Here is a 22132-nt window from a genome sequence, read left to right on the forward strand (position 1 = left end):
GCACTAATTTAAAAATTATTTTTGATGGCAACTACAGTACCTTATCTTCAAGGCTTTGAAGATTTGCTGATTTCCTCAAGACCTGGACTAAAATATTAATTTGTAGATTTCTTCAGTTAATCAAGAATAAAATCTCTTGCAGGCAAACCTCTAAAAATATGTTATATTTTTCTAAAACGAGTTGTACACCATGGTCTTTTGTGCTTGGAATGTGCTCCTGAAATGAAAGCTTTAGTAATGCAATTCAAATATAACAAATATACAACCAGAAATAAGACAAGTTTTGCATTAGAACAGTCTTTGGAAACAGGTGGAGAATGTGTGGCCCTAAAATTTGGAGATTCATTGCTATTGGATAGCTGTGTCCAAATATTCCTGCTGAGATTTGTCTGTAATGCCTTTGATAGAATTGGATTAATAATACAATAGATTTCCTACCAGTACTAGTTCAACCTTCACGAAGTATGAAACCTAGAAATTCTTTAGGTCCAGATGTTTGCTTTTCATTGCAACTCAAATAGCTGTAAAGTCTTAGACAATAAAAGCAAAATTTAGTTATAAAAATGAAAATATTTTAAACATATTTTTGAAAACAAACAAAACCGAGATATAAGAAGTTCAACTTTGTCAAGGCTTACAGTGATGTGTCAAAATTGAAGTAACCAATTTTTTAACCCTTTTAGCTCTTTGACCAGTACTCAGATGCTTTCAAAGGACAGAACCAAACTAGTTAATTCCTGAATATTGCTGTTTAGAGAAAGGTAACAAAGAATTTGTTTGAGCCCAGTGAACATTTTGTTATGTGAATGTTGCCCTGCTCTCAATGTATTGTGGCTGAAACTGCACACAGTCTTTTGAAAAGAACAGCCATCTAATCTTAATATAACTGTTTCCTTTTCTTGAAATGTAGCATCTTGGGAAAGAAGTGCTTGTTAAGCAGGTGAGTATAAATTAAAAAATTAAAAAAAAATCAAAGCTCCATCTTCAGCCTCATCTCACTTATAAAAATTGAGAATGTTCAGCTTTCTGGAAGACAATGTCTGGTAAGAAAAGCACCACCTCACCTATTTTCTAGTTTCATTTTTTTGTCAAATAATTGAGAAATGGAACAAGCAATCCATGATGTGTCAAAAAAATGTCCATGAGCTTATTTTTCAAATCAATTTGCATAGGAAATTTTGTACAAGTTAATTTGAGAAAATGTGTACAAATTTTGAGACTAAGAAATGGAATGCTACTAAATTCATTTCATCAAAGTTATCTAATTTTCATGCGAAAGTTATTTTTCATTTTAATTTCTCTTTATCACAATTAGATGTGGAAATCTGCTGCAAAATCTTTGTCATTTTAAAAATTATTTTTTATATTCATGGATAGCTTTTACTCATTCCCTTCTGCATGTAAACATGTGACAGGCATATTTCTATCTGATTGTGCTTATAGAATCAAAGATATTATATATGTCTCTGAACAGTCCTAAGTAGCATGAGAAAAAACTTCTATATAAATAATAATAATAATAATAGTAATAATCCTGGCTTTTTTGACCAATATGTCTCATATGGGTTATGACTTTCTCTCCTTCTGTAGTCTGAATGATAGCCATGAAATATTAATCAGCAGCTCTGAGTACTGATGAATAATAATAATCTTTCCCAAAGGAGATGTTCATTCATTTCTTCACTCTGTCTTTATGCTGACATGAATTAGTGTTTGTTTAGAAAAGGAAGGCACTACAAAAACCAACATGTGCAATTGTTGGAGCTCACACATTCCAAATTAGTGCATGCACTTTTCACAATAATGGCAATTAAATATTGGAATACCTACAAAGAGAGGCAATGGATTCAGCACCTTTTCAAGCCAGGATACCTTTCTAAAAGTTTCAATATCAGGGACAGTTGAATGAAAACATATTGGTCTGCATAGTAGAAGAGTTGGCAGAAGGTGATTCAGGAATTTCTTCCAGCTGTTTTAGCAGAAAGAGTGTCTTGTGCTATGTCACACAAAGTTTTCACTGCCCCATTTCATAGCCTAAATGGAATAGTTGGTGAAATTCTGGCAGCACTCCAGCATTCCTGCAGCTGAAGTCACCATACTCCTGGAATAACAATTCTTAAAGCTTTGTTATATTGCTACTTAAAATCCTACTGCTATTCCAAATTTACTTTTTTTCCCTACATCACCAACTCAGGAGGAATTAAAAATTCTCAAGGTAGATAACTCCACAAACTTGCTCACCTTGTAGTCAGTAAAATTTTAATAAATAGCATGCCCAGAATTTAATTTCCTCCCATGATTCTTATATATATTATTTATTTCTAAATAAATCAAGCCCAAAGTTTGTAAGAGACAAAACATTTGAAGCATCAATATTTGATGTGAAACAGGACACAGACTAATAAGTTCTGAGCCTTTTGAACAGCAATGCCCATATGCCTCTTGGTTATGTCTGAAAATTTCAATATCCATTGACACCTGAGGATCTAGTAATTTTGACTGAAATGGAATGAAAACAAGACCATTACAATATTGCACACATAAACTTATAAATATATTTACTAAGTAAATGTGTTTTTTAGTAATATTCTTGTAAGAACATTTCCTAGGTGTTTTTTGGTTTGTTTTATTTTTTTTTTTTTTGCTTTTATGTTTTCTCTTTTCTTTTTTAAAGTGTCTTGCAGGATAATCTAAATTCAAGATGTTCAATATTTGCTTGTTTCCCTTTTCAGGATTATCATTAGAATGACACCTCACCTTCTGGAATTGCTCAGCTCCAGCCAGCCAAGCAGAGAAGTTTCTACTGTCCGTTGTTTTCATTCCTTGGTTTCTTAAAACAATCTACACAGAATTCTCAAAAATCTGAGATGTCTAAGGTAATTCCAAATCTTTAAAGTCCTCCTAATCCATTTCTCCTCTTCTTCAGGCATCATTTAGCTGTCAAGTTACTTATAGCACATCTCCTGACAGGAGCTCAGAAGCAGCTGTCTGTCATAAACCATTGGGAGGCTCTCGAGAAGCTGTAGAGATTGGACTTGTAATAACTCCTCTGTTTTGGTGACAGCAAATTTGGCTGTACCACTGAGCAGGCAGGCCGGGCTGGGATTGCTCCCATGGCTGTGCAGTCACCTCCTCCTGAGGGATGGGGACAGTGGCTGCACAAGCACTGCAGCAGTGACTCGTGAGGGGACAGGATGGGCACAGAAGGGACAAGCCAGGCAGGGACATTCAGACTGCCACCTCCTTAAGGGAACCTGGCCTCAGAAGAAAAAGGCAAAGAAGGGTCAGTCTGTCAGTGAACCACAGAATTCCCCTCTTCTGCTCTCTGGGAAACCACAAAATAATGTTTTGCTCCGGCTTTGCTCAGCTCAGCCAAAGGAATTTCTCATTTAAATCAAAGCAATAAGGTGTCAGTAATTGACTGCAGAAATGGTGAAGCAAAATTTGTTGCATCTATTGAAAACATAGTAGCAATCAAGAAAAAAACATTTAATTTTTTTTTTTTAAAGAAGAAAAGAGGAAAGGGAAAGGAAAGGACAATGTTTTTCTTCAGCTGGCTATTTCAACAAGGCAATGAGCTTCATTTTCTCAATCACTGGGTAGTAAAATTGAGGTACAATTATAACCAAGGATTTATTAATGAGTATATCTAAAATTTAAAATTCTAGCAATTACAGTTTCAAATTCAGCAGTATCTTTCCCTTGGAATTATCACTGAATTAACAGAGCCTGTTTATAGATACATGAAAAGTAAATAGTCCTTTCCAAATCTTTATGCTTGCTTACCTCATGTGCTTCATAATGCTGTAGGTGACATTCTGTGTAAACCTGTTAATTGTAAAACCTTAGCTCTATCACTGAGGCACTTTTTTTGCAACCTCACTAGGACATAAGGCAAGTAAAGCAAGGCAGTTGCCACATTATATGCTTTTGCAATATGCTTTACTTTTCTTGTGTTGATGCTGATAAGAAAAAAATATTCCAACACCTATATCTGGTCAGACTAATTTCCAACATTAATTAATTGTCTCTGAAATTAGAATGGAGTGAAAAATGGTAATAAAACTGTTTATAATAAAAAAACCCCCAAATTTAAGTGATATCTCTGCCTGTTTTCATATATTAACTTGGCTGTGCTTAACAAAAATTTAAAAAGTGCATGGCAACTCTTTCAGTTTAGCAGATGTGATATATGCAGACACTGTTACTGAGCCTTAGCTTGATAAGTTCAAAATGTTCTATTATTTTCCTTAAGATCACCTTTATGTATTTCTTAATTTTCTTTAGTCTCTAGGAAGAAGACACATAATAAGTAACTCTCCTCTGATTTTGATTTGGAAAGAGAACACTAGGCCTCGTGTTCCACAGTAAGACTTTCTCTCCTGATAAGGAATCTCAGAGTTCGCCAGGTCAGTTTTATTTCCATGGAAGTATTGAGGTTCTGCTGGGCAAATTGCAAGAAAATTTTATCTTAATTTATATGTGACAAAAAACTGATTTACACAGAAATAATTTTCACATAATGTAACCAATGTTTAAATGGAACTATATGATTTTTTTTCAGTTTGATTGCAAAAGCAAAATACTTATTTCAGGAGACCTCTACAAAGTCCAGCTTATATCCATTTTTCTTGCTTTCAGTGATATTTTGACCTTATGAAGACAATTCTGAAGTTCAGGAACTTACTGACTTAAAACAGTGCAATTTAGTAAAACTCAAGGTAAACCTTGAGTTTTACAGGAAGCAAATAACCTGAGAGTGTGAAATGGGGAAATAGCTGTTATAATATAGACAAATTTTGTAGGGGTTTGAAAAAGCCTTCTGAGTTTTAGTTTGTTTGTTTGTATGTTTGGATTTTTTTGCTGAATCGAGAAGCACATCTTACCTTAATGGTGCCAGCTGAATGAGAAAGCATTTAAGCTTCAGCTCCTCTGACATTTTGAAAATTAATGGAAGTTTCTACACATAATTTCTGCTGGTTTAGATGTGGTTGTTTACATAGTCTAGATCAATTTCAGATGAGCTCCCAGATCTCTAGCATCTATCAATATCTGTCAACAAGCCAAAGTTTCAGCACACTTCATTTAATTTATAAAGCTGTTCTGGAGCAGCAGTGTTTGTTTGATCCATGTGTACTCTGTGTTGTAATCTATGTTTTCATCACAAGGTTGAACGTTTTATTACATTGAATGTTCAACAGAATGGGATACTAGTGAAGTTGAAAAAGAAATGTCCTGCTGCACTACATTTGTCAAAAGAAGTTTGTTTTGTGATGGAACTGAATCTATGGCTCTTATTTGTTGTTTAGTTGACTTAATAGTTTTCATATGGAGGCAAATGGCCCGAGAGTGCTGAGCTCATGCTTTATGCTGTCCCTAAACACTGGGATTTGAGCTACTCATATGGTCTGGCTTAGAATTAGGAAATCTAGATCTTAAAAGACTTTCACGTACTCTGCTACAGAAATAAAAATTTGGAAGACCTACAAATAGTAATTCTTTCAGGTCCATACTGTTTCAAACCTCCCAGGGAATTCTGATGTTTGGTTGGATTTCTGTGGCAGTTGGAAAGAAAACTATCAAATCATCTTCAGTAGAGAATGAACAGCCTGTCAACTCACAAAGGAGCAATGTTTAATGATGAACCTTAAAACAGATCTAAACCAAACACTTGTAAGTTATTGTCAGCTGTAAACCAAAATCAGATTATTTTTTTTTGTATGTTTGCTTGGCTGGTTGTTTTGGCTTTTTGTTTGTTTGTTTTTGTTTTGTTTTTTGTTTGTTTTGTTTGGTTTGTTTTGTTTAGCCAATCAGGTTTTCCAAACTAGATATAGTGGATTGTATGGTCAGATGAATTCACAGATCTAGGAGAGGGAAACATGACAAACCAGATTATGCCCAGAGAGAGCAGAGACATTCCAAGGCAGTATATGCAATATTGTAAGAGACAAAGACACAAACACAGGGAAATAAAGATTTTAAGGAGATTGAAAGTATTTTTGGGCAGAATAAGAATTATTGAAGAGCAAAATAAATGAGAGCTATTTCAGAATGTAGATACGTAGATAACAGAAAAAGTGTTTCTAGTATTTTCCCATAAACTCTGAAATCCATGGGATATTTATTATTTATGAAAATTCACAAATAGTAATCAAATGGGACACCACTTATGGATACTAACAGCCAAGACCCAAGAGTTCAGTTGCTTTAAATTTTGTGGATGGTTCCTTTAAGGCTTTGGACTCTCTATATGAACTTTGGGAAATGTGGTGAAGCTGCCACTATCATCTGTTGACATTTAGAAACATAATACTATGTGTCAATTCTGAATTTGACAGCAACAGATTAGATACCTTAGTTATCTTAAGAAAAGCTAGATTTGACATTATTGATAATCCTCTTCTTTGTATTAATAATAGATACTATTACTGCAGAATAAACAAACAGAAAATGGCTCATCTAGAAAAGAGAAAGCTCTTCAAATACAAACATTTAATTTATTAGAAAAGGACAGAAAAATATCCCAAATTACCATATGACATTTGTTTGAGTGAGGGATGTGTGTGTATCCTCATGGTGGTTTTGTCTTCACTGTCACATGAAAGGAGGTTTTAAAGTGCCACACCAATGGACGTGTAATATAGTGAAAAATAATATTTTGTTTAATCAGTTGTGCATATAAAAGTTTCAAGATGTAACAACCTTTTAAAAGAAAACAAAGTAGTCTGGTCCTTCCAGCTCTTTTGTAACTCAATGCTTTTTTGTAAGGAAGCTCCTGGGATTTAGAGTATCCCACATTTTATTTAGCCAAATGTCTTTGGCTTTTGGCTTTAGTGAATCATTTCCCAGTGTATGCCACTCTTTCAGAAATTGCAGCAGGGCTATCACCTTGATTTGGCATCCAAAGCCTTTAGCATTAAGGTAAAGGAAATAGTTTCTAACTTTGCAACCTTTGGGGCAAGCAACTGTTTTCCAAGGTACATCTGCTGTGAGTCAGTTCTCCAACATTATCTGGCATTTACTGTGCTCATTAAATCAGCTCTTCATTAGGAGAACAAGCTATCTAACTAAAAACAAGGAGACAAAAAGCAGCTCTTAGAAATTAAAACCATAAAAACCAGTCCTTCTCTGGTTAACTTGGAGGCCAATGGAGCTGTGGGAGGTGATGAACATAAACAAGCTACTGCTGCTGAAGAACTGGCTGCTAAAGTTCCAAAGATGGACAGCATTTTGGAGTAAAAAATAGAGGCACACAGATACATCTTCTTCATTTTGTTTAATTTAATTAATTGGAATGGCTATGACACCTAAAAGGGATGACCTGTCTCACTGAAGTACCTGGGATAGAGCTTAGTGCTAGGCAGAAAGACCAGGAAGCAGCTGTGTGTTTAATTTTAATGTGTTAAAGTGTCTGGGGGGTTTATGTGTTGTCTTTTCTAATGTGAACAGATGCCAGCATTCAAATGGCTCTGACACAAAGAAGGTAGAAACAAACATTTTCTTGATAAATTTCTACTGATACAGGCAGCTGCTAAAATTTTTGGTAGCAGGTACTCATGAAAGGGTCTCTTGCTTTGCCCAGTATGAGAATTTCCTTTCCCCTTCTCAAACATAGGAGGGTGTCCAGTGTTCTGGCCTTCATGAGATGAGCAGAATATTTTGATGCTATCCTTGCTGGCTCAGCTATACTGGTCTTTTTAACATTGTCCACTGCAGAGTTAGGGGCTCACAGCTTCTGTCTGACAGGAGCAAGGGCTTTGCCAGCACTGGGGAAAAAGATAAAACTGCACTGTGAGTCTGAATGGATTTCTATCTCATTTTAGGCCAACTGAAGGGGTTTAACTACATATTGCAAACACAGCTTTCAAGAGCAAATTTTTTGGAAGAGGCTACTCCAATTTCACCTGTGGTGACTTTGCAATGTAACAATACTGTTGCTATTGGCAAGGCAGCTGTATCAGTATTAACAATTTTGGTAGCCTTGCTAAAATGACATTTTCAGCATGCAAAGTTAGGGGCCAGGGGTCAGAAAGCAGCCAGCAGAAACAGAAATCTACTTTGAGTCCCAGTGATGGTATTTATGGAGTGGGACAACCTGCATGGCAACTTGGTTACACAAGCTGATATATACCTGCACTTTAAATGGCCTTTATTTCAGATTATGGATTGCAAGAGCACATGGGTTGATGATTCATATAATGAATAAATCGTAGAAGTACAAAATGTTGCTTCCCTGTCATAGGTACAGGATAAAATTAGTTGGTATTCTAAATTCAGCTAGTAGTGGAAAATACAATATTAAATGTCTAGCAACCAGGCTGGCAGACTGTAAAGAGGTGAAAAACCTGAATGATTAATGACAGATGAACTGTCCTTTAACTTGCTGAGTTTATTTTCCAGGTAGACTTAAAGAAGTTTGCAGAGAAATTGTAGAAACAGACTTGTCATTTTCTACTTCTTCCCTGTGGAGAGAAACTTTTCATTTTGGCACTTTTACAAACTCTCATGTAAAAGTCTTTCAAAGCAGCAGTCCTGAGACATTCCTAACTTTTTGACATTGATAAAAGGAAACACTTTCTTAATTATTTATCCATATGTCAGAAATATGCAGAAAAGTACAGAATTATCATTTCCCATGGAGAGTGTTTTATTCCAGTGATCAAAAAAAAGAAGATAAATAAGTTTTTCCATCTCCTGGCACTGCAGTTAGTATATAGACAAAGAGAGCACCTACTGTCTTTGCAATAGTTTTCATACATTAGATGTTAGGCATCAGTGACAGGATGCTGCTGCCTCCTTGTCCAGGGACATTGGGACAAGGCATTTTTCTTTTATAATGTTTTCCACACCTCTTATAACATCAGATATTAACTGGATATTACAAAATCCAGCTTAATTTCATGATGCGTACTATCATAGAAAACTTAAGAGAAATGTGTTAAAAAAGACAAATGTGATTTTTTGCAAGTTCTAGTGTTCAGCCTCTGGTGCTCTGAGAATTAAACTGCTTTTGAGAGTCTCTCTCTCTGCCTTCTTATTCTTATTCTTGCAAGCACACAATATGTTCTTCTCTGGCTAATCTACTTAAAGTGTTATCAAATTTATTCCACTTACTGTAGCTGTTTCTGCCTATTATTTGTAACATCAGAGATATATGACCAGTTTTCAATATACTGAAGTCATCTTTATTAATTTTAAATAAGTCCTTAGCAATCCCTTTTGGATTTTTCTTCCCTTCAAGCTTTAATGAAAAGGAAAGGAAAAGAAAGACATTTCCATCACCATGCTCACAGAAAGCTCAAGCTGCAGGGCAGGGTGCAGACTAAGGTGGGCTTTCCAGGTGGCTGAATGGATTCTTTGGGACCCCAGGGACATTATCAGTCCCTGACACATCTATCCCTTCCCAGAGCTGCATGTGCTAGCCCAGCTCTAAGCCATCACAGCTCAGTGAACTGCAGACCTCTGTGATGAGCTGGCTGAGGGAAAGCTGTGAGGGAAAGCTTCTTGGGGGCTGCCACCCAGTCCCTCTCTTGCAGAGCAACATTTAGTTCATCCCTGAGCCTCATGGCAGATTTTTTGTGCCTGGCTGTGTCTCTTGCACCTTAGACTGAATCACAAAATTATAGAATGGTTTTGCTGGAGGAAACACTAGGGATCATCTGGTTCTCATCCCATTGCCATAGACAGTTATGCTTTCCCCTAGACCAGGTTGCTGAAAGCCTGGACCAGAAAAGGGTCAGGTATGACCTCAACAGTCTCTTCAACTCTCTGACAGGAGGATGTTGCCAGGTGAAGGTCAGCCTCTTCTGCCAAGCAATCAGAAGCAGGATGAGAGAATATAGTCTCCAGCTGCACCAGGAGAGATTAAGGCTGGACATTAGGAGCAATTTCTTCCCAGGAAGCGTGGTTGGACATTGCAATGGACTGCACAAGGAAGTGGTGGAATCACTGGAATTACCATCTTTAGAGGCGTTTAAGAGCAGACTGGGAACTCAGTGCCATGATCTAGTTGACAAGCTGGTGCTTGGCACAGGCTGGACTTGAAGACCTCAGAGGTCTTTTCAACCTAATTGATTCTGTTATTCTGTGAAAGTCTTTTCCATGTCCTGGATAACCAGGTGTCCTGTTTCCCTCTGTAGAGGGCCCACATTTTCCTTACCCTTTCTTTTATCACCAATGTAGATATAGAAGTTTTTTGTGTTGACTTTGACATCCTTGGCCTGATTTAATTCTGTATTGTCCAGAGATATAAGCCATTACACCACATCTCTGTGATGTCAGTAAGGTCACAGCCTTGTAGGCACATAAATCTCTAACTCCTCCAATTCTCCTTGCTACGTACATTTGCATAGAGGCATTTGAGTTGGATCCCAATTAAGATGACTTACTGGCTGGAGTGACTGGAATTCCTTTGTTCTGCTCTTCAGATAATCTGCTGACCTTCAATTCCTCTCCAGGCTTTGGCCATCTCTTGCTGACCCTGACACTAAATTAGCAGGAGAGGGATGCATCAAGGTTCCCCTCCCCTGTCAACTGACCCTGGGATCTTTGGATACCCTGGATACCCAAGGGTATCTGCCTTCCTCTGGCCTCAGCACTCTGCTCCAGAAATGCATCTCTGTTGGGCTGCTGCTGGCAGCAACCACCCCCAAGGCTGAGGCCAGAAATGATGGCAAACAAATGGCAATAGAGATGCTCGATGTGTAGGATTCCCTTTGGCAGACAAAGTCCTCAGGGACTAGTTGTGAAACATCTTTTTCTCTGTTCTTGATGGAGGATCCTCTGGCCCTAACTTTTGAATATCATTAGTAGGCTTGGGTTCATTTTTTTATTAGTTTAATTATTATTTATTTTCCCTAGAGAACCTGTATGAGGCTCTGAAATAGAAATATTTGGTGTTCACACAAATATAAATAATAGTATACATCACCATGCATAAATGTTATACTGCAATTGCATAATTGCTATTCTTTACTTATCTAGTGCTAATAAAAGGACAATTTTTTTCCACATTCAGTGATAAGGGGGAGTTGTCTAAATCCAGTGGCAAAAATAAGTAGAGTGGGATTTAGTTTTACCAGAGGCTACTTCTGATAGACTGACTGTAGGTTTTTTTTCCTTATTTCTGTTTTTGCAATGTAGTGGAGAACTACTGAAATGAGAGGGACACTGTTTCAAGGTCATTGTAAAAAGAGTAAACTTAATGCAAATTTTGAATATATATTGCACACATTTGAACTGGTAGGGATAACAAGCACTCAGAACAGTCTCAATAGACAATTCACTTGACAGCACAAACCAAAGGTTTGTTTTACTTCTGTGCAGTATTCTTATGGATCTCCTGATTTTGATTAGAATAGCTAGATGTGGTGGTCACACCTTGAGCTGATATGAGTACTTGAACTGGCTACTGTTTGAAGTAACGTTTAATAGCTGACACCACCTGGTGGTTTAAAGGTCTAATCTGTGCACTTTTAGCTATGAAAAGACCATGGATTATTTATTTTAAGAGACTGAAGAAAGCCGTGTTCAGCCTTGATTTTTGAAAAATATCCGGCTCTGAAAACCAGTAATGAGCTAAACCTCCATTTAAGGTCAAATTTTAAAGCTTTCCAAAGCCTTTAATGACAGACCCATCATCACATGAAACTTTTTCACTGTTTTGTGTTTAATTAGCTTTAAACTGGATTCATATAGTCTTCTGGCAAAAAGAAAATAACTTAAAAATCATTATAGCTGTGTCAGAAGAAGTTTAAAAGAGTAATATCTCTGTGAATGAAGAAAAATATTCTGAAATACATTTCATTATGTAGACCACAAAAATACCACCATTATTGTTATCAAAGCTCAGTGAACACAAGTTTATCAAAGACTTGAATACCTCATGCAAAGCTCAGTAAAGTTGCTTTTAAAATATTCTTGACAAAAGTTTTCTGGAGATAAAAAAATATCTCTGTCTAAAACTATGTTTTGCACCTGTTTAAAATTCTGATTTTACTTATTCATTTGCTTGTTTGTTGCAGGGCTTTTTTGTTTGTTTCTAAATAAAGCTTAAAAAGAAGATGCACTAAAATTTTACGTTTATAGAATCAACCCAGAGCTACAGAAGCAATAGTCTAACTCTAAGCTTGCTATGCCCTTATCATTTATCAGAAAGCATTTTTTAATATCAAATCATTGTCTTAGAAACTTCTTTAGCTTTCTGGTGCTTGATAATATGTGGCAATGAGTTTCTTTTGAGAACTTTAAAAAAACAAAAATCACCTTTTAATCTTAAGCTAATTAACACATATGAAACACCTCCAGATAGAACCTTGATAAAGACAGAGGTCACCAAAACTTTCTAGTTTGCTTGACATAAAACTGAAAAGTATCACCTTCAGATTGCCTTTATTCCTCAGAATTACACATTGAAATAAATATTATATATGTGTTTATGCAAATGTATTTTGCACACACTTACTCAGGTGCATATATGCACATATTCAATACACTTGTTTTAGTAAAGACAAAACCATTTGTTTCTGAAATAAAAATGAGAGTGTAGCCCACAATCCACCTGCTCAGGTTGTGTTTTGTTTCTCAACCACAGCTCTACAACAGCTTGAAATAATGAATGTCAAAAAAGTGATCAAAAACTGCCAAGTCTAAGTTTAAATATTGTGAAAAATAAGTTGAACTTAATTACTACACACTTTCCATTTGAAAGATTTCTTGCTACATTTTATGTCATTTTTAGAAATCAGAGACAAAGCAGAAGCTCATAAACATAAATACAATTAAAGTGTCTGACGGCAGTATCAGATGTATGTGAATTATGGTCAGTACAACTTGAGTGAATAGAAAAACATTACAGAATTTAAGTTAGTTTAGCACAGGAAATCAGTATGGCACACAGGATATTAAACAATATTATTTTGTATTTTTTTTTTAGATTAAACAGAGGCAACTAATTTAATGAAAAAGATCCAAAAGTGAGAGTGAAGAGAGAGAGGAGAACACTTCAGTTTTTTCCAAACTAATATCTCAGTCTTTCTACAACTAGTTTTTCCAAACTGTGAATATTATATTTTCTTCACTTGATTATAACCACACATTTGTCAGTGATAAATAGGAAACATAAACTCTGTAAACTTCAGTGAAAAAAGTTCATTACCTCCATCAGACAAGTATTATATTCAATGAAGTAAATCCACTGCTGATCAAGTCCAAATTTAGTGATTTGCATTAGAGATTAATTTTTCTTACAGTTTCAAATACTATTAAATTGGATGAAGTTTTAATAGAAAGCTATTTGTTGAATTAATACTTCCTACAAAGTAATACATGCAATATCTTTCTGTGGTAGGTTGACCTTCAGTGGCTGCCACATGCCCACCAAGACACTCTATTACTTCCCCCCCAGCAGGGCAGGGGAGAAGAAAATGAGATGAAAATGAACTCACAGGTCAAGATAAAGGCCATTCATCATTTTTATATATGTAAAATTTTCCAGAGATAGATGAGATCTCTGTGTTTAGTGCTTGTATGTTTAACCATTACTCCAAGACTTCCAAGTTAAACTGCCACCACTTGATCTTCTCATGAGGAAAATTTACCATAAAATTTATCTGAGCTTGCAAAGTCTCGTGAATTCTGGAGCTCACAACTGTTTTCTCTGCACTTTCTATGCTTTCCATGCTTAAACATGTGATTCATGCAAATTATTCAGTCTAAGAGTCTTCATATAAGAGTCTGTGAAAGTCTTGGTATGTCAATATCAAACCCTATTGCCAAAGCAAGAGGTTGTGGAAATATTGACTCAGGTGGATAGATTTTTATGAACTACATTTTCAGTTCCTTTAAAATAAAAATCTGTTGGAAAAAAAGCTCTTCCTAAGACTAAATTCTTGGAAAATGTGGAAGTAGGGTAAAAAATAATATTAAAAAAAAATTTACAGTTTTTTATTAAATGTGATTTTTCTGCAGATCATGTAACATGTTAACACAAATAATGAAAATTAAATACAAAAGAAACTGTGCAAATATAGTGAGGACTCCCTAACCAGACATAATGACATTAATATTTCTTGTATGGCTTGGCTGAAGCAATCTTTTGACCTTTACAATACAGCAAAACTGCTATCTATTCTTTAAAGTACTTGTTTGAAGAAGTGGCTCATGTCTTGATGGTGAAAGGACTGTTAGCTGGGGTTTTTTTTCCCCCCTTCTTCTACTGGAACAGAAGACAAAAGTAACATTTTTTTTGTACTTTTATGTATATTATGAATTTTTTGAATGTTATATGGTAGAAATGCAATAGATCTTAGAGCTCCCCTGGATATGTATTTTTAAGTTTACTTTGAGAAAAAATCTAATTCACAGAATCAAATGTTTAAACTGCTGCTGTTGAATTCACCTACTGTCAGCATTTATAAAGGTGCAAAGAACATATAAAAGATTGTTATTCAGCTTTTGCTCTACATTACTTTTTTTTATTCACATTGCATAATGTAAAAGTGAAAAAATCTGTAAAAATAAATAAAAAGAAAACATTAAGAAAATATTTTGATAAATATTTATTATATTCCTCTGATCTAGAGTCAATCATTGGACTACACTTATGAGGAACAATTTCTAATTAAATTAAATGTTTGCATTTTTTTAGTAGAGGGCTTTGAAAAAAGAGTGAGAAAGCTATAGGAATATACAGGTAATTTAGAGCAACCTTCTCAGAATCATGATGGCAATCCCTGAAATAAACAAGAAGAAAATAATTGCCAAGTTACTCTCGCTCAATATAAACAGTTCTGAGAAAGGTGTTTTAGAGAAGGAGGAAAAGCAACCTCAACTGTTTAAAATAATTTTTTTTTTGGTTATTTATCTATCATTAGGGGCTATGAAATGACTAATCAACCTTAAAATCGATAGCATAGCATTTTGCTCAGTAATGCCATCTCTTGTTTGCATGCATTTATTAAAAAGAAAAAAAACCAAACACTGTTATGAAGGTATAGTTTAAAAAATAACATGCAATTAAAAGCAGTCAACACCTCAGTTAATGCATGTATCAATTAGAGGATTTGTTTGCCAAACGAGGAAGGAAGGAAGGAAGGAAGGAAGGAAGGAAGGAAGGAAGGAAGGAAGGAAGGAAGGAAGGAAGGAAGGAAGGAAGGAAGGAAGGAAGGAAGAAGGAAGGAAGGAAGGAAGGAAGGAAGGAAGGAAGGAAGGAAGGAAGGAAGGAAGGAAGGAAGGAAGGAGGAAGGAAGGAAGGAAGGAAGGAAGGAAGGAAGGAAGGAAGGAAGGAAGAAGAGGAAGGAAGGAAGGAAGGAAGGAAGGAAGGAAGGAAGGACAGGAAGGAAGGAAGGAAGGAAGGAAGGAAGGAAGGAAGGAAGGAAGGAAGGAAGGAAGGAAGGAAGGAAGGAAGGAAGGAAGGAAGGAAGGAAGGAAGGAAGGAAGGAAGGAAGGAAGAAGGAAGGAAGGAAGGAAGGAAGAGGAAGGAAGGAAGGAAGGAAGGAAGGAAGGAAGGAAGGAAGGAAGGAAGGAAGGAAGGAAGGAAGGAAGGAAGGAAGGAAGGAAGGAAGGAAGAAGGAAGGAAGGAAGGAAGGAAGGAAGGAAGGAAGGAAGGAAGGAAGGAAGGAAGGAAGGAAGGAAGGAAGGAAGGAAGGAAGGAAGGAAGGAAGGAAGGAAGGAAGGAAGGAAGGAAGGAAGGAAGGAAGGAAGGAAGGAAGGAAATTTAATTAGATTACAATTTTAAGTATTTTACAACTGAAATATTCTAATCTATATTATTTGCTTCAATTAAATTTGGTGTGATTGAGTTCCATACAGTATCTTACCCTGCTATATATACTATTATTTATGCTGATCCTGGTTTTTCAAGGAACAGTATCATTTGCAGTGTTACCTTTTTGCCATTTTGTTTTTCTTTAACTTCTGTGGAAAGCATCTCTTTCTGCATTTATCCATATAGGGATGTCTTCTTGCACACAGACCTCCTCTGTACTGACACAGCAGAATTGAAATCTCAATTCGCTTTTTTTGTCAACAGGGCTTTATATCTCAGAATGAGAATGCTAGAGACAGAAGCTACTCTACATAAGCTGTATTCCAAAATGCTTTTCAGATAATCCTCACAAATTTCAACCAGCGAGGTTTCCATTGATTCTCTGAAAGACAATACTACAGCCTGTTAAAAGTCACCACAAGAAATTAAGAATTTTATGTGCTTTTTAGATTACCTTCCAAAATTTTATTTGTGTATACTAAATCAAAAGATGGTCTTCTCTAATAATAATCAGATGGTTCTCTTTAGCTTCTTTACCAGAAGCCAAAATAGAGATATTAATTTTAACCACCAATTAATATGCTAACCATTTGTCAGGAAGACCTAATGACCTAATCATTGGACCATAATTCTTTAATTTATCACCTCATTCCCTGCAGCTGTTCACTGCAGTCGTGCAGTCTGCTAGCAAGGCACAGACTGCCAGGGGCCAGCTCTCTGCAGCAGTGAGAGATCCTGGGCCAGGCACCCCAGAGTCCACAGAGCACACACTCCTCCAGGATTTCTCTAGCACTCTGGAGATCTTTTGCATGTGAGTAGTAGAAGGCTCCTTATTGCCTTATATTTACACAGTGATTTGCAATGTTAGCATTTAAGAGCATTTCATATTTTCAAGGAGCCCACTTAGTGAGACACTTTGTATGGCTGCATTTTACAGACTTAGAGTCAAAACAAAACCCAAGTGTCCTCTGTCATATCTGAATCCAAATTAGGGACTATATTTCCTAGGCTCCAATACCTATTTCTGCTCAATTTTAGAGTTTATTCTGATAATACAGATAATTGGTGCTCCTGTTGATTTACTGAAATAAGTTATAAAACCTAACTGGCTTCGGGCATTAGTGGACTGACAAAACATGCTCTACACTGTTAATATTCACTGAATGTAGATACTGGGCACTTCAGTAATGTCAAAATTATTAAGCAAAGAATTATTAAATAAATAATTATTAAGCAAATATATACCATCAAAGTTTTTTTAAAAAATTTAAAATTGTTTTATTACTTGTTTTGCAGTTTAAAAATCAACAAATGAAAGAAATTATGTCAAGAGCTATTAAACACAAAGTTGAAAACAAAGTTTGATATAAGATACTAAATTCTGAATCATTGGAAGTCTTACAGTAGAAAGTTCTCGGTTCTGATATATTTTTTTCCTAAGCATTCACAACTGTCTATTTTCAGAAACACAATACTAGTCTAAAGGGATTGTGATAACTGTTCCTTATATACTTTGGCAGAATAAATCAGTCTTAAAGATAAAATTTTAAGCATATCCAAAATGCAGCCTTCCCCACCATTAATTATGCAATTGCTATAGTAAATGAAAGCAACTGCTTAGTTTGAATCTACAGAAGAAGGAAAGTAAACGTGTTTTTTTTTTTTAATTAATTCATCCGGAGATTTAATCAGCATATTGGATTTAAAAAGTTCTTTGTCAAACACGCAACAAACAGGGGGGAAAAGAGAGAAAAGTGTATTCTGTCCTTATCATTCCTACTTTTTAAAATAGTATGAATGCTAAATTGTGGAGTTGTCACCTTCTGGGGTACTCAATAGTCATATTTTACAAATGAGAACATTGCAGAACAGACTCAACCTCCATTAGATAGTGGTGTAAGTGATGATGGAGTGTATTTATATTCCTTCCCTGTATATTCCACCTTGCATCTTTGACAAATGTGAGCATCCCAGAGGGCACAGAGTTCTTGCAGACTGCTATGATTTTCCACATATCCTAGAGCAGTAATACTCAAAATATTATGTGAAGCACTTACCAAGATTCAGAATGGAATAATTTAGGGGAGGTTATGGGACAGGAGTTGAAGGATATAGATTCTTGGGTACCTCTGAATGATAGTTTTTACTTGAACATCCTGTGGCACAGGTAGAAAGTATTTATTAAGTCCTGAACACTGCTGTAACTTAGCTGTAATTCTGCTCCCCATTCCCAGCAAACAACTTGCCTATTGTTGATATGGCATTCTGTTTCTTTGCAATTTTTTTTCAAATGTCCATTAAAGTTTGCATGCATTCTCTGACTCATCTCTAGGTACTATTCCCTTTTTTGAATTAGCAAACTACATAGATTCAATTGGCAAAACCAAGGCCATATGAAATTAAAAAACTTGGTCATGCCTTCAATGTTCAAGTCATATTTAGTCATAATTGCAGAACAGATCATATCATCTATATATTGGATAAATGGGTATCAAAAATATTAATTCAAATAATTTAAACTGAGCAAAATAATTTACCACTTTCACTCTATAATCTGTATAGGGAAAGACTACCATGAGAAAACTCAAATAAAATCAGGAATTGCCACCTGAATTTACCACTGATGATGATGCTTTACAAATCAATCTCCACTATTCAACTGCATAAGCTTTAGCGAGTCCAAATTATTTTTGTAAATAATTCAGCTCTCTTGCCAAAAGTAATTTACATTGTATTGAATTTTTACTCTTGCAGTGTATCTTCTAAGATTTATTCCATGGTTATTAAGACTGCAAATTTTATGTCACTGTGATTATTTTCCGCTATACTATAAGTATATGGTTTCATAAGAAGATGGAATTTTTTAAATTTTTTCCCTTCGATTTTAAGATTTGATGATTTGTGTTTCAAAAACCCTGCTAGAATACACTTAATCCTGTCCTCTGATTTTTTTTTTCAGAATGCAAACTATAATCTACACTTTTCCCCTTTAAAAATGTAAAAACATCATTTTAATTCCTGTAAACAAGATTGAATTTACACTGAAATGTAAGCATCACAAGATCTTTCAACAAACATTGGTTAAGAACAGCTGAATAGTGTATTCCTGAATATCATTTCCTTTCACTAGTCAAACACTTAAAAGTAAACAGCTGAAAATAATAGTTTGAAAATATTTGTTAATTATTTGGTTAACTTATTCCTGGAACAATTTGATGTTTAACTACTGTTATTTTTCTCTCCTTCTGTGTTATTTAATTCCAAAGAGGCATGAAACATGGGATTTGTCTTGTGTAGTTTCAAATCTTTTGAAGATTGTCTCAATCTAAACTAGTTGTATAAGCTCTGATTATTGAAAGAGATAGACCTTGTAGGCAGAAAATTTGTCCAAGCTGTCTCAGATGCTCATCTGCAGTGAGATGAATCATTCCCCAAAGGTGTTTATTTCTTGCCATTGACTAAAAAGGGAGACTAGATGACTAGTTTAGATGACAACTTGTCTGATGTCTGCTAAGGAAGATCCAACACAAAGTGCCCTGAAGCGTTCTGGTTTATGAGGCACTGGAGTATTACTTCTTAGAATACCACATTTCCAACATAGATAGTCTAAAATAGTCTACATTTCCTGAGACAGATCAACCTCCCCCTGCATTCCTTAAACTTGATTTTTATAATTGAAAAAAAAACCAACAACAACAAAGAAACCCAAACAAGCAAGCAGACAAAGAAACAAACAAACAAACAAAAAATCCAAAACAAACTAACAGAAAAAACAAACCAGAAACACAAAATGACTTATTAATCGTTTGGCACAGAAGTAGAATCTTGCCCAAGAGTTTGGATTTAGTATTCTTCAGCCATATTGTAAATAAATAAGTTATGTAGATAGAAAAAAATGCAAATATTGTGAGAATACTGCCATATATTATGAAAATACTGCGATATTTTCTTGATGATAGTCCCCTTTTGGGTCAGGGTTATGAAAACACTGAATAGATCAAAACTGCCTTACTGATTTAATATTTGCCACCAACTCACACTTAATCTTAGCTTTCAGTCACCTAAAAATCACCTTTCTATATGCAGCTTTTAAAGTTCACACCTAGTCTTTCTTCTGAAAGTGCTGGGATATGATATACCTCCATAAAAGTGACCATTAACCAAAAATTCATTATTTTTGTCAGTCTTACAAGGTTTAAATATTTCTCCAGTAAATTCTTATAATTTAGATAATATTCACATGGTGCTGGCACGAGGCCATTTTGGGAAGGCTTACAAGGGTCTCTGGCAGAACACACACTTTAGGATGTATGCAGGAAATTATGGAGACTGACAGAACTCACAGAGCTCTTGAAAAAGGGACGCTGAATTACAAGCGTTGTTAAAAGCAATCAAAAGGAAACCAACCAAACAAGTAAAAATATTGCAGGGAAAAGTCAAATGCAAGCAAAACAAACGAAACACAAGCTTGTGACTGGTTGTTTTTATTTTAACAGGATTTATATTAGCATATGTTTACATTACTGTGACTTTTCAGGTATCAGCCATCACCTTCTATTGAGAATAAACTAAACCACACACACTGGCTCATTTAACATAATTATTTCATTACTCCAGATTCCAGGTCAAATCAGCTTTATCCAGTGGTCCAGTAACAGAGACTGAGACAGCATTATTAGTAATTTTAGATATTACTGTAAGTAAAATCATGACCTTAAATTTTTCTTCTTAGGGTGTAGAAATCAAAGTTTGTCATTTGTCTCATAACAATGTTAATCTTCGTTCCCTTTGCAGAAATACCAAAGAACGAGCTAAGGAAAGCGAGTGTCCCCCAGAGCAGAGCAGGGAATTGTGGCCTCCAGGGAAGTTTCCTGAAATGGGGAGCTGCTGCAGAGGCACACAGGCAGGATGGCTGTGCAGAGGCCTGACAGGATGGCATCCACCCCTTCTCCCATAAGAGGTGGTTCTGGGGATCCTGGTGTGGCAGCTTTCATGGAAAGAGGATGGAGAGGATGCCTCTCTGAAGGTGGGATGCTGCTTTGTCTGAGTGCAGAGGCTTGAAGCACAAACTGCCCAGCACCTGGGCACTTCTCCTACCTTACCCTCAAGGCAGAATGGGGGGCACCTGAGGCAACTGAAGAAGTGACTAAGTCACTATCCATCAGATTTGAGAAGCCATGGAGTCCAGTGAAGTGCTCACTGACTGGATTAGGGGAAATATAACCCCCATTTTAAGAGGAGAAATAAGGAATACCTGGGGAAGGATATTGGCCAGTCAGCCTCACCTGAGTGCCTGTCAAATTCATGGAAACTATCTAAGGCACACAGCAAACAAGGGGATTGGTGACAATCAACAAGGCTTCACTAAGGGCAAATCATGCCTGACAAATTTGGTGGTCTTCTATGCTAAGGCTGCAGTAATACTGAATGAGGGAAGAAGGATTGACACCATCTGCTTGGATTTGTTCAGGGCATTTGACACTGTCCCACACAATATCCTTGCCTCTGACCTGGAGATAGGTGGATCTGATGGATGAACCACTCAGGAGATAAAGAACTGCCTGGAAGGTTGGACTCAAGAGTAGGGTCAATATCTCAGTGTCCAAGTGGAGATGAGTGACAGGTGGCATTCCTTAGGGATCAGCCCCAGGACTGGCACTGTTTAGCATCTTTGTCATTGACATGGACAGTGGGACTGACTGCATCCCCAGCAAGTTTGCTGACACCAAGCTGAGTTGTGTGGATGACATGCTGGAAGGAAGAAATGCCATCCAGAGGGACCAAGATAGGCTTGAGAGTTGGGACCATGTGAACCTCTTGAAGTAATTAAAAGTTTTACATGCCTTTTCAACTCTAGGTAATACTCTTATGTAATTTTTTATATTGGCATTTCTGTTCCCTGGTCTGACAGGATTGAAATGAATAACCTATGATACGTTTTGTTTTCAGCAACTCATCACCTTTCTCTGAAAATAAAATAAGACAAAATTACCTAAATTAAAGTATCATGAGCTGAAGGCCTTATATGAACTTCTGAAATGTTTAGTATTCCCCAATTATTATTAAGGTTATTGATTTTATTACTAATAAAAAGGCATAACACTTTGTATAATAATGGGAAGCTTGATGTATACAGTATTAGGAGATTAAAAATAATGTTCTTGTACATGAACTGTACTATTATTGAATACTTCAATTAATTGAAGGGTAGTAACAGGACTCAGAATAGCTCATTTGTTAACAAGCTGCTAAATAAGTTATCAACTCTGATGACCACTCAGTATAATTTCTCAATAAAGCATACTGTTACTTTGATTTGGTTAATTATAAAAAATCAAATTTGCAATCCAAGTCTCTGGAGGCTTT

The 22132-nt window shown here is 35.9% G+C and overlaps 1 long non-coding RNA gene across 2 annotated transcripts; it reads left to right on the forward strand.

Annotated features, from left to right (window-relative positions):
* Positions 1 to 683: 683 nt before the first annotated feature.
* On the forward strand, positions 684 to 13711 carry LOC306803377. 2 transcript variants are annotated; one of them, XR_013774616.1, is made up of 4 exons: positions 684 to 761; positions 2733 to 2876; positions 4288 to 4409; positions 13349 to 13711. It is a non-coding gene; the product is annotated as an uncharacterized lncRNA (long non-coding RNA). The 2 variants fall into 2 exon arrangements; XR_013774617.1 differs by lacking the exon at positions 13349 to 13711 and adding an exon at positions 5506 to 5650.
* The last annotated feature ends 8421 nt before the right edge of the window (positions 13712 to 22132 follow it).

This window comes from Erithacus rubecula, assembly GCF_903797595.1.
Source record: "Erithacus rubecula genome assembly, chromosome: 6".
Taxonomy (NCBI): domain Eukaryota; kingdom Metazoa; phylum Chordata; class Aves; order Passeriformes; family Muscicapidae; genus Erithacus; species Erithacus rubecula.